Source organism: Hemicordylus capensis, chromosome 3, assembly GCF_027244095.1.
Source record: "Hemicordylus capensis ecotype Gifberg chromosome 3, rHemCap1.1.pri, whole genome shotgun sequence".
Classification (NCBI taxonomy): domain Eukaryota; kingdom Metazoa; phylum Chordata; class Lepidosauria; order Squamata; family Cordylidae; genus Hemicordylus; species Hemicordylus capensis.
In genome coordinates, this window is record NC_069659.1 from 13,368,254 (window position 1) to 13,382,072 (window position 13,819).

Genomic DNA, 13,819 nt, shown 5'->3' on the forward strand with positions numbered 1-13,819 from the left:
ATCCTCAGGAGTCACAAACTGAAACCAATCCAGTCAAACCCCATAAGAGGAGTTGCTGGACACCTCCAATTCAGACATCGCAGTAATTGTGGCGTCTCCATCTAAGTCGGCCTGAATACGAGATATTTCATCTGCAAAGATCTCATTAAACACATCACAACGGGGAACTGATGGCTCTAAATTCTGATTCAAGGAAGAGGGAGCACATACTAGACCCCTCACAACCCTGGACAACTCCGCTGGACATGAACTCGCAGATGCAATACGGGCAGAAAAGAACCGCTTCTTTGCCACACGTACTGCCTGAGCAAGGATCTTTAAATATGCGCTATGTCGTAATCTGTCCGAGTCGAGTCAAGCCTTTCTCTACTTGCGCTCCAGTTGCCCACCTTGCCGCTTCTGCCCCCATAGACTTTCCGTATACCAAGGGGCCAATTTCAAAGCGGGTTGGAGGCGACGCTTGGGAGCAATCATGTCTACTGCCCTGGTGAGCATGTTGTTCCAGTTCTCCACCAGGACATCAACAGAATCACTGGCAGAGCCAACATTAAATCTCTCCAAGGTTTTTTGGAATCCTATTGGGTCCAATATCTTCTTTGGGCAGAGAATTCTAATAGGTCCCTCACCCCTGAAAGGTGGGAAGTGGTTGTAAGCCTAACCTTAACCAGATGGTGGTCCATCCATGACAATGGGGAAATCACAAGAGTCCCCACCCACGGAATACCACCCTGATCAGAGTAAAAGACCAAATCAAGCATGTGACCTGCAGCGTGCATCAGTCCAGAGACGACTTGGAATAGGCCCATAGTTGTCATGGCCACTATGAACTCCTGAGCTGCCCCAGACAAATTGGTCCCAAAATGAAATGACCATTTCATCATCATAACCATTTTAATTTTTTTCCTGGAAGAAGAGACAAGATTAAATTCACAAACAGTCGTCCTCCGCCCCGTAGAACCTTAGCATTAAGTTCCTTCCTTGTACAGCATGTCACATAACTGCATGTTTGTACACACCTTGCCCAGCCAAGAGCAATTGTGCCAAATTACACTCCCCCCTGAGCCATGAAGTGTTATGGAGGGCCCTGTAGAAAGTCTAAATGGCTCCTGGTTTAAGTTCAACACATTGACAATACACGTATTCAGAACTTTGCTACTTTCTCATGGTACCTAGAACGAGGGAGCTAACTCAGACTGCAGAGCTTAAGGGAACATTAAGGGGATTCCTTTGTATGTAGTTTGGAAACTTCATTTAGTTCAAAATGCGGCAGCCAGCTTGGTCTCTGGGGTAACCCGGAAAGACCATATTATGCCTGTCTTAAAACAGTTGCACTGGCTGCCGATATGTTTCCAGGCGAAACACAAAGTGCTGGTTATTACCTTTAAAGCTCTGAATGGCTTGGGTCCGGGCTACCTTAGAGAGCGCCTTCTTCAGTATGATCCCCATAGCTTGTTCAGGTCATCTGGAGAGGTCCGTCTCCAGTTACCACCGGTACGTCTGGTGGTGACTCGGAACTCGGCCTTTTCTGTAGCTGCTCCTGGCCTATGGAATGCATTCCTGGGAGATATCCGCAGTTTAGGCTCACTGTAGGCCTTTAAGAGAGCCCTAAAGACTTACTTGTTTGGCCTGGCCTTCCAAGGTTTGTAAATTGTATTTTAATTAGTTTTAAATGGTTTTAAATTGTTTTTGGCACTGTTTTTTAAATGGTGTGTGTTTTTATGTCTGTTAAAATTTGTTATACACCGCCCAGAGCCTTTGGATGAGTCAGTTTATAAATGTAATAAATACATAATAAATAAATAATATTAGTTATATTTATAACTTGCCCTTCCTCCAAGAGGTTTAGGGCAGTACGCAAATTTCTTCCTACCAACCCTCCCATTTTATGCTCAGAACAACCCTCCGAGGTAGGCTAGGCTTATAGCTGACCGGCCAAGGGTCGCCCAGTGAGTTTCATGGCTGAGTAGAGATCTGAACCGGGATCCCTTTGCTCTCAGTCCCACTCTATACCTCCACTAGGTTAAAGATTTATATTAGTTTTATCATTTTGTCTTCCACACTCCCAAAGCATCCTGAGAATTGTAGTTTGATTAAGTTGTCAAGAATTTGGCATGAGCGCACCTGCCCATCTCCTCCTCAAATACACTTGGGCAAATTCACACGTCCAAACCTGAGGTTCTGAAAATGTCGGGGCCTAGTGCAAAATTAGGTTGGGATGTCCCTATGTAAAGCTAATTTCCTTTGGGCTAAAGAGTGGGGAGGCTGTCAGCACCTTGATCCCTCAGCTGTTCCTCTGTCTCAGCTAAACTGGCAACAGTCTAGATTAGAACAAATGAAAGCAAACAGCCTCCAAGCAACTTCCCCTTCCCCTCATTTGTATTTGCCTCATTCCCTTTGCCTGGCCATCCCATGAAGCTGATTGGCAGGAGATTTAGGATGGAAAAAAAGGACTTCTTCACATTGTATATCATTAATCTAAGGAATTCTATGTGCAGAACATACACTTTGCACTGAGAAAGGTCCAAGGTTCAATTTCTAGCTGCAAGGTTCCCAAGTAACAGAGCTGGGGAGGAGCTTCGAGAGCTCCTGCCCATCAGGATGCACAATACACAGCTAGGTGGACCAAAGTCCTGACTCAGTGCAAGGCAGCTTCCTATGACCAGGGAAAACTTATGGAAGAGACTCCTGCTTAGCACACAGAAAGCACCAGGTCCTCCTTCTCTCCACAGCTGGCGTCATCCTCGGCTGCCCCATGGCTCGTCCCTCTCCTCCTCTCTCAGTAGAGCCAGTGTGGTGCAGTGGTTAGAGTGTTGGACTATGACCGGGAACACCTGAGTTCAACTCCCCAATCAGCCATGACACTCACTGGGTGACTTGGGGCCAGTCACATCTCTCTCAGCCTAACCTAGCTCACAAGGTTGTTGTGAGGACAAACATAACCATGTACTCGGCTCCGTGGAGGAAGAGCTGACTATAAATGAAATAAATAAATAAATAAAATAAAATAATGGCAGAGGGCCAGCCTGTCTGAAATCCCATCTCTGAGAACGTGTTCTCATGTTCTCCCTCTCCCCTCTTCCTGTTGTTGTTCTTCTATGTAGACCCCAGCCTGAGGGCACCCCCACCATGGGGTGGCCCCCTGCAGTTGCAGTATGTTTACATCAGCCCTGCTTGGGGCAACACATGCAGGCCCTACGTCTGCTCTAGGGAAGCATATACCAACATTGGTGGGTTCATTTCAGATGACATGCCCAGTCTTGACACAGTCTACCCTACTGGTGGAACCCAATATCTGTAAGGATTGAAGTGAGGGACAGATATTGTGTCCTGTACCACAAGTAGAGCCACCTAATGACACAGCAGGGAAATGACTTGACTAGCAAGCCAGAGGTTGTTGGTTTGAATCCCTGCCAGTATGTTTCCCAGACTATGGGAAACACCTATATCGGGCAGCAGAGATATAGGAAGATGCTGAAAGGCATCCTCTCATACTGTGGGGGAGGAGGCAATTGTAAACCCCTCCTGTATTCTACCAAAGACAACTACAGGGCTCTGTGGTCTCCAGGAGTCGACACTGACTCGACGGTACACTTCACATTTACCACAAGTAGGGTAGAATATGCTGGGATTGGTTGGTTCGTACGACATGCCCAGTCTTGGAATATCTTTCCCAAGACCATAAGTAGGGCAGACGTGCATTCCTCATGCTACAGCTATTCTACCAGACCTCAGGGTCAGTGTGAAGCCACCCTCTGTGGGGTTGCCTGGGAACAACATAAACCCTCTACAAGGCCGTAGGGCAGATACTTCCTGCCTGCTTCACCTCTTATCTCAGGGCTTCCCGACCTTGGCTTCACAACTCACTTCAGCCCCAGCCACAATGATGTCATCCAACAACATCTGGGAGCTCAGGGTTGGGAACCTGTTTTGTCTGCTTTTATTGCTCGATTCCTCCATCTTCTTCCTGCCGAATGCACTTGAGGTGATCAAGCCACATGAGTCTGGAGCACAGAGCAGATCCACAATGCACAGCAGGGATTTGCTGGGCACAGGTCAGGCTTGTGAAACAGCCACTCACCTGAGCCAAGCAACAACTGCCTCCAGGTGCACAGGCAAGGAAACTTTTCAAACCCAAGGCAAATGTTTCTTCTTTTAAGCCACCAATTAATGCATATGGGAGTGAGCAGGCCCTGGTAGACTGGAGTATGTCCCTCAGAAAGGCTGCCGATACCTTCATCGTACCATTTTCTTCTGCAACTCGAGGGAACTTTCAAGAAGGTGGAGGAACAGTCTAGAAAGCTCCAGTTTTAGAAAGAGTTTGACAGGTGCCACCTACAGCCAATTTCATGAGGAGTTTCAGCCAAGGCATACATAGTGTCCCCAGAGCTCTACAGCTGGGTGTGGTGGTGGTGAGCCCAGGTAACACACACAAGGCTACATCACTACAGCCACACCTTTCCATTCTAATGACAGGGTTGGAGAACCACAGCAGTTACGTAACCAGGAAAGCATGTCAACAATGGAGTATCACTCAGTGCGGCAACACAATCTGCTTTGGGAACACCAGGGATTAGGAGAAGACAGACCATGCCTGCTCTCAGGTCAGAACCCCAAACCCATATTATCTTATGCTAGACAGGAATAATCGCCACATTGTTCAGTATGCAGACACGTCCACTTACTACTGAGGTGTTGTTAAAGCGGTTGGCCTACTTACTAAGGAGCAGTGCTTCAAACCCTTCAGGATAGATTAAACACATCAGCGGATTTGGGGTCTTTTAAACCGTTTATCAAGATTTTGATGCATCACAGCAAAATAAAGCTGCCACGTGGGGGCATGATCAGAATCAGAGCAAAAAGTTAGGGCATGTTTAATCTTTTACTTCTATGCCATTTTCCTGCTGAAAGCTCTGCCTTCCCAACGCTGCTATATGGGCCACTGAAGGAAACTGCGGCTGCTGCAATGGAAGCTTGGGACCGAGGATTTTCTCCAGGAAGAGAAGTAAAAGGTTAAACCTCCTCAGCATGCCTGCTGTGATTGCTCTCAGGCCTGCATGCACTTGTTTTAGCTTTGAAGCCGGGGTGGTTGCTCCATTTTCCCCGCTTAGGGGCTTCCCAGATGCACCCGGCTAGCTGCTATAGGAGGCAAGATGCTGGACTGGATGCGCCTCAGCCTGACCCAGCAGGGCTTATGTTCTTTACCCCAGACTCAACAATGAAGCATTTAACATCACATTTCATTTGGTCCCTAGGAGGCAGTTTTCGTCATATGTTTTTAAGCCCAGCTAAATCACACAAGTTTTAACGAAACTCCATCAGATTCTTGCTAGTTCAGAGCAGCGCCATATGCAATTCCATACGTAAAGGAATTGCTTTCATATACAGATTTTTTTGAGAGGAAAGTAATAAGAATGGAAGTGGCAAATTATCACTCATCACAATGATTTGTGTTGGGACACTCTGAAGGTGCTTTTCAGCAGACTATTATTTTACAATAATTTAACTGGGACAGCCAAAAGATAGATGGAAAGATATCAATGAGTGTATTCGGGAATGGCTGAATAGAGCAGGGGTGGCCACTCTGAGGCTCTCCAGCTGTTAGACTACAACTCCCATCACTCCCAGCAGCAATGTAATGCAGCAGGGGGTGATGGGAGTTGCAATATAACAGCAGCCTCCGGACAGTATTGTCTTCACAGACTGGCAGCGGCTTCTCCAAGGTTGCAGGCAGGGATCTCTCTCAGCCCTGTCTTGGAGATGCTGTCAGGGAGGGAACTTGAAACCTTCTGCTCTTCCCAGAGTGGCTCCATCCCCTAAGGGGAATATCTTGCAGTGCTCACACTGCTAGTCTCCCTTTCATATGCAATCAGGGCAGACCCTGCTTAGCTAAGGGGACCATTCATGCTTGCTACTACAAGACCAGCTCTCCTTACCTTATTGGAAAAGCTTTTAAAATTATGACTTCTGAGAGAAGAAATCAGAACTTTAAAGAGATGTTTCACCTTTAAATATATTTAAAAAAAGAGGAAAATCTGGTCAACCTGCCCCTATTATGGGATATGTTGATACATGCATGTGTCAGAAAGCAACCGAGTTGGGCTAGCCTCCAAGTTTATACTTGAACTGTTGCCAATCGATCCTGGTTCTTGGCCAAGTGTGAAGGTAAGATAAAGTTGTGCCGTTGAGTCAGTGTTGACTCCTGGTGCCCACAGAGCCTTGTGGTTTTCTTGGTAGAATACAGGAGGGGTTTGCCACTGCCATCTCCCACACAGTATGAGATGATGCCTTTCAGCATCTTCCTCTATCACTGGTGCCCGATATAGGAGTTTCCCATATTCTGGCAAACACACCAGCGGGGATTCAAACCAGCAACCTCTTGCTCCCTAGGGAAGTTACTTCCCCACTGCACTTGTAGGAAATTTGTGTCTTCAGACATTAGATGTACACTCCAAAATTTAACACGTGGCATGATCTCCAATTTTGTCCACTCAGTTCTTCATGGGGAGGGGAAACACCTCCCTGTCCCACCACCAATATATCCATCAGTTAATCATTAATGGGTACAGAGCCAGGACTTGCTCTGTTGCAGTACCCAATTATCACGAACTCTTTGCACCAGGAGGTCCAGGTGACCACTACTTTAATAGCAGTGTTCCCTCTAACAGGGATTCCCAGATGTTGTTGACGACAACTCCCAGAATCGCCAGCTGCAATGGCTTTTGCTTGGGGATTCTTGGGAGTTGTAGTCAAGAACATCTGGGAATCCCTGTTAGAGGAAACACTATTAAATAGCATTGTGTTCCACTGGCTAATGAAGCAATTTTTCAGCTGCTTTTGCTCCCAAGTTTAAATAACTACATTTTGGTTTTTTAAATTTACACTTTAATGGAAACCAATGACTGGTTTTTTAAAAAATATATTTTCTCCACTTCAGCTTTCCCCCACACCAGCCACATAGCTTTTCTCCTGTCCTCTTCATAGCTGTCCCCACTGCCGACCTAAAACCAGGCGCTGATTCCAAGTTTTAGTCATAACAAGGGGGCCAAGGTTCTTCCTACAGACCACCTCCCAGTCCCATCAAGGAGCCTAGAAAAAATATCAATTGCATTTCTTGCCCCACCTTCTTGCCCCTAATGTGGAACTTAAGCTTCAATGAAAGGCTAGTGTTCACCTTTTGGAAAATAAGTTATTCAAATGAACTGGTGGTATTCAGTCCCTCCATGGCTGGGGTGTGCATGTTTGGAGACAATGATACATTATGTGGGTTAATTTAGGGACATGTTCTCCTCAGAGTCTGAACTCTAGCTTCTCCTTCCTATGGCTAACAGATATATGATTCTGCGGTCCCTGTAGAGAGAATACTCCAGCTGTGGATGTAGTAATGACACAGATGTGAGTTTTCCTGGAAAATTTTGAGCTGGAAAATTTCCCATGCAACCCGACCCCACCCCAGCCTTTTCCCCCTCAAAAATTACTACAGATTTTATCGATGCCATAAATGTGATCTATTTGTCTATAAGTAAAAAACCACCACCACCACATTAGTTTCCCCTTCCTTTACCTCAAAGGTTTTTTTCAAATAACCAAGCAGCAGTTTTAGAAATGGAGAATTCTCCACTGAAAAATATGGAAGAGTTTTCCACCCAACAACTCTGGCAACACAAGGTGAAAATTTTCCCATTCTGCATCACAACAAATGTGTAAAATCAGATCACAGTTGAAAGGGAGTTGGTGAAATGTGCATAGTAGAACTGAGGGGGGAAATTTTATGCAGATGAGGAAAATGTACGGGATTTTTCCCCAATCTAAATTTGCCAGAAAACCCACACCACTGGAATCAAAGACAGGAACAAATTTAGCAGCAGATCTTTTTAGTTCTGCCTGCCCTCTGTTCCACAGCATGTTTATTCGATTTTTATACCGCCCTTCCAAAATGGCTCAGGGCGGTTTACAATTAAAAAAAGAAATCATTAAAACCAATAACAATTAAAACAGAAATATAAATATGAACACCAACTTAAAAAACATCTTAAAAACAATTAAACTATCAGAACAATTAAAACCCTGAAAACCAGGTTAGCATTAAAACAATTAAAACCCCTGAAAGGCCAGGCCAGGCTTTAGGTGCTTATTTTACTGCTGCACAGGGCAGCTTATAACAATTGATAAATTACATAAAGCGTTGTTCAGGACTTGGCCTCTAGGCTGAGCAGAGAAGTTACTCTTTTAGCAATTAGCCTTTGATGTCGAAACACAGGTGCCCTAGACACTCCAACATGAAAACAACTCACAGCAGCACCTCCTGAAGCCACCTCTCATTAGGCGGGGGACATTGTGAGCCCAGGTCGTCAAGAAGATGCTTGCACAGATTCCGCCATGATTTGAGAGGTCTCCTGGGCTACAGAGTTTGAATGGATGATTCCCTATCTTGGGGAATAGCTACATATTCCTTCTCTTTTCAACAGTAACTTCTGCTACCTCGGGCAAGTCAAATCTAGGCAACTGATTTTGCCTATTGAACCTTTCTTCAGTGGTCCACTTTTGCTTTAGGGCAGGGCCTGAAAATTCCTAGGCACCAGCTTTCTATGCTGCCTGAAAATTTAAGAGTGGCACCTGAGCCATCCGATGGACAGACAGGACCAGGAGGGGGAGTGAGCAGACAAAACCAGGGTGGGTTGCTCCCTCCTCTTCATGGTCACATTGGTCCATCAGCTTCCTAAGCCAGGCAGACATAACTAGGAGGAAGAGGGAGAAGCTCACCCTTGCCTTGCTGGAAGGCTTTTCGTCCTGACTGCATCCACACATCGCCTGCCTCAACCAGGATGTAACTGGGAGCAGAAGCCAGCCAGCCAAGCAGGGCATCTGGGGCAGGCGGTCTATCTTCTCCCACCCCCAGAGGGGAGGGAGCTGCTGGGGGCAAACAACTGTTCCTTGACTTCAGTCCTCTGTCTCAGACACTTGCTGTTCCATTCCATTCATCCTAGGGCATATTTCCCACTCCCGATGTGAGGTTCTGGGCTCTATTAATACCTGCCTCGAGGCATCTAGGTCCTCCTGAAACTTTTCCGTGACCTTGGCACCTGCCAGGTTCACTGCTTCAGGCCACCATGTGCCTCCGCAGTAGCTGTGCTTTGTTTCCCAGAATGGAGAACGTGTCTGCTTAACAAGGTGTGGGAGAGAAAGCTTACCCACCCCATTGATTTTTACAGTTCCTTTGCCATCTGTATGGCCTGGAATTTCCTCCGGCAGGGAGGGAGGCTCCAGAGATCATAGAACGTTAGTTGGAGGGGAACTCAAGATCTCTTGGTCCAGCCCCTTGCTCTGTGCAGGAACTGCTACAGAATCCCTGACTGGTGGCCACCCAGTCGCTGTTTGAAGACCTCTGGTGAAGTAGCACCCACCACTGCATGGGGCAGCCTCTTCCACTTGCAAATAGTTCTTACCATTAGGACATTATTCCTAATATCCAGCCTAGGGCTGCACAACCCAACTCCCCTCATCCCCAACCACAGTAGCCAATGGTCAGGGATGATGAAGTTCTAGTCCAATATCTGCAGGACCACCAGAATTGTGCAGCCCTGACCTAACCGGAATCCATTTCCTTTTAATTTCGTTAGGTGTACTCCTGACCTCGGGGAGAAATGGAGAACATGCCCAAGCCTTCTTCTGTGTGAAAGCCCTCCAAACATTTCAAAATGGCGGTCATCTCTCCCCTTAGTTTTCACTTCCTCAGGCTAAGCATACTCAGTTCCCTCAATGGTTCTTCACACAATTTGGTTTCCAGACTTCTCCCTATCTTGGTTGCCCTCTGCTAAACTCATCCCACTTCATCAGCATCCTCTTTATGTGAGGCCCCAAATTGGGCTTGTATTCCAAGTGGAGCCTGGCCATCATCTACTATTACTTGTATAACGCTTTTCAATAAAGTTTCTAGAGCAGTTTACATAGAAAAATGCATCAAGAAAATAGTTTGTCTGCAAAAGGCTCACAATCTAATGGAGAGGAGAGTTCAGAAGGCCATCTCCATACAAGCCAATTGTTTCCCCATGTTTTACTGGTAGTGTTCACCGCCTTTTAAAGTTATTTGGAAAGCTTTTTTAATAAACAGAATCCTTTATTTGATCTGGGTTCAAACCCCCAGTCTGCCAGGAGCCTCTGACAAGCTACTCAGTTGTTACCAGAATAAGACTAAAACTGCCTCATCTGCACCACCCTGAGTTTCTTGGAGGAGACAGAAGAGATGGATGTGAACCATCAGCTGACAGCTACTGCTAGGAAAAGCTTGCATATCTAGTAAAGCCTCAATAAAAAAAACAGAACGGAGTTCCTACTGTGGGGGAAGCAAGGTTCATGAGGGGATGAGACTGTGCTTGTCAGAACCTTTTGTCATGATATTAAGTGCTGCCCTGAGGGAAGAAAAGCTGCAAATTAAGCAGGAAGCTCTTCATTTCCTTACCTCAAGAGGAGCAGAGTCTGTACCATGACCTGTCAAGTGCATTAAAAAGATTTCACTGAGGAAAGCTGAGAGCAAGCCCTCGCACACTTCCCTAACTTCTCAAGAGCTATTGTTTTCACTTCCAGCTTCTTGCCACTGTCTGCATCCTCCCTTTGACTGGGACGCTACGGAAATGTCTGCCAAATAGGACTCCACTGTGTAATGCAAGTCAAGACGCCACTTTTATACATTATTTCTTTTGCATTATCATCTGGCTCTTTCTCCAAGGAGCCCAGAGTGGTATATTTATTTATTTATTACATTTCTATCCCACTCTTCCTCCAAGGAGCTCAGAGCAGTGTACGTGGTTATTATTTTTTTTATCCTCACAGCCACCCTGTGAGGGTAGGTTAGGCTGAGAGATACATGACTGGCCCAGAGTCACCCAGTGAGTTTCATGGTTGAATGGGGATTTGAACTCTGGTCTTCCAGGTGCTAGTCCAACACTAACCACTATGCTATGCTGGCTCTCATGCAGTTATGTTTATCCTTACAACAACCCTGTGAGGTAAGTTAGGCCAAGAGAAGTGTCCAGAATCACCCAGTGAATTGTGGCTTAACAAGGATTCGAAACTGGGTCTCCCCAGTCCTAGTCCAACACTAACCACTATACCACACTGGCTCTTATCATCAGAGATAAATCCCACACACCTCCAGTGGGGACAATGAGTGACAGCAAAGGAAGAGTTTCATTCCTCTAGAGTCTATGTGAAGATTCAAGTAGTAGATTGCCATGGACCCCCTTGGTTCTTTACTCATGTGTAACACCGGGATGCCCAAGGTATCCAATTTACTCACTGAACTGCCCAGGAGAAGCAGCCTGGAAAATGGATCCCAAAAGCATTTCCTTGCTGTATTGCCTATTTTATTTATACCTTGCTTTTCAGCCAAGAATGGCTCCCAAAGTAGAATACCACAATTAAAATCCATCACACAACCCAAGGGATGGTACCTAACGGCAGGAATTAAGTTAAATACAACAAGCCAATCCACAAGGAAGAAGAACTGAGATAAGATCCTCTTGTTTTTGCTGCAAAGGCTTCTCTCATCAGGACCATCCCCTTTCCTCTCTTCCTTCTATGCAACAGAAGGGAGGCATTGGGGATAATGGTGTACCTGATAGTCATCTTGGTCTTTCTGGTGTTCCAGCCACCATGGTCGCAGTTACTCTGCAAGGCCTGCAACAGACACAGGGGAAATACCACCCTTCCCAGAAATCTGCTGTAAAGCACAAACTGAGCAGCTGTAGATATCTGTATCTCAGAGGGTGGGGGCCAAGATAGTTCAGTTCTGCAGTGGTGGCAAAAGAGGCACGGGGTATGGGGAGCAGCAATGTCCCAGATGAACTCTCAACAGAAAGGTTCTAGACGGGAACTTGCGACAGCCTAGATCAACTTAATCCAGAACTTCCTTGTAAAGCTCCCAGTCTAGACTTCAAGTTGGACAATAGCAGGGGAGGAAGATCAAGGAGATTGTATTGCAACTTGTAGGCAGCAAAACACTTGCGAGTCCAGACTGCAGTGCCCAAGCAGGATGCAGAGCCGTAGAACATGCATTGCAGTCCTCAACCTTTCCGATATGCCAGTTCTTCTGCAAAATGTGTGTCCTGGTGGTATGCACCCAACTCATGGTTTTCAAGCTTCAAGGAAGCCTTTATGCATCAGCATGCATGCCCCTTACACACTGCAGAGAATCCACACTCAGATAACATACAGATCAGATCCCAGCAGCAGCAGCAGCACACTTACATTGAACTGCCCCTGGCAACTTCAACACACAGAAACAAGGCTGCTGATTCGGTTTAGGGTTATCCTGCACGTTCACCAATGGCTTCCACTTTGTTTCTGTGCACAAGTCAAAAGTGTCAATTTCTACCTATAAAGCCCCAAACAGGGTGGATGCAGGGTACATTAGAGGCCAACTGATCCCATATAAACCAGCTCTACTGAGATATTCTGAGGCCCTAAAAAGGATTGCTTCCACCTCTGGAGGCTGTGTGGATGGCAACAAACAAGGTTTTCTTGGCTGCATCACCTGGATCACAGCATGCCCATGTCTTACATGCCCAGCCCACATCTGGAAGACCTATAGGCACCAGTTCAATACTACTGATAGCACTTGAAGTGCAATTTTACTAAGCATGGACTATAGCTATCTTACGTTTTGGTTGTATGTTCTGCTGCTCTCATTTTTATTGTGGCCTCTAGTACTATTTTTGTATGGTCTTTTAGTTATGTTATAAAGTAAAGGTAAAGTGTGCAATCAAGTCGATTTTGACTCCTGGTGCCCACAGAGTCCTGTGGGTTTTTTTTAATTTGGTAGAATACAGGAGGGGTTTACCACCGCCTTCTCCCATGCAGTATGAGATGATGCCTTTCAGCATCTTCCTATATTGTTGCTGCCTGATATAGGTATTTCCCACAGTCTAGCAAACATACTGGCAGGGATTCAAACCAGCAACCTCTGGCTTGCTAGTCAAGCATTTCCTCACTGTGCTACCTATGGTGACTTATCCATGTCAAAATAGAGGAGAGCTGGTCTTGTGGTAGCAAGCATGACTTGTCCCCTTAGCTAAGCAGGTCCACCCTGGTTTCATGTGAAAGGGAAACTAGAAATGTGAGCACTGCAAGGTATTCCCCTCAGGGGAGCAAGCCGCTCTGGGAAGAGCAGAAAGTTTCATGTTCCCTCCCTAGCTTCTCCAAGATAGGGCTGAGAGAGACTCCTGCCTGCAACCTTGGAGAAGACGCTGCCAGTCTGTGAAGACAATACAGAGCTAGATAGACCAATGGTCTGACTCAGTATATGGCAGCTTCCTATGTATTACAGAAGCAGGATCTACATATTTTGAACACATTCTATGGAGCATTTGAGAGTCTGCTCAGTTCACAATGGCCACCAGTTGCAACTGTTGGGCCTAACCATTTGCCTGTATAATACACAAAGTACCCTAGAACTGAGCAACAAGCTGGAGGGAAAGTTAGCAATGCCTTTTTCAGGAAACCATGTCTGCCATTACTGATCTTCAGTTGAGGAGCCATGAATGAAATTCCAAGGATCATCTTATTTTCCAGCAAAGTAGTGTGGAAGCCACTGCACTGAACTGTGGAGAATATTCCAGTTAAGCTTCTCTGTACTGAACCTTCTCCCACCTAGGAGCATGGAAGATGGCTTTTGTATTGCCACATAATTATTTTTGCATATGAAGCCAGGAAGGCACTAATTATGAAGCTTTCAAAACAAGCTGAGTGAAAGCAATACTGTGGGTGTTACCCACCCTTTTACAGGTAGGTGGCATCTATCAGCCAGCAAGAGATCCAGTTTGCA

At 46.0% G+C, this 13,819-nt stretch overlaps 1 protein-coding gene across 2 annotated transcripts in view; it reads right to left on the reverse strand.

Annotated features, from left to right (window-relative positions):
• The window catches only part of PRCP (prolylcarboxypeptidase), a 52,415-nt gene that overhangs the window by 35,883 nt on the left and 2,713 nt on the right, over positions 1-13,819 (reverse strand). The gene's annotated exons all lie outside the window — the stretch shown is intronic.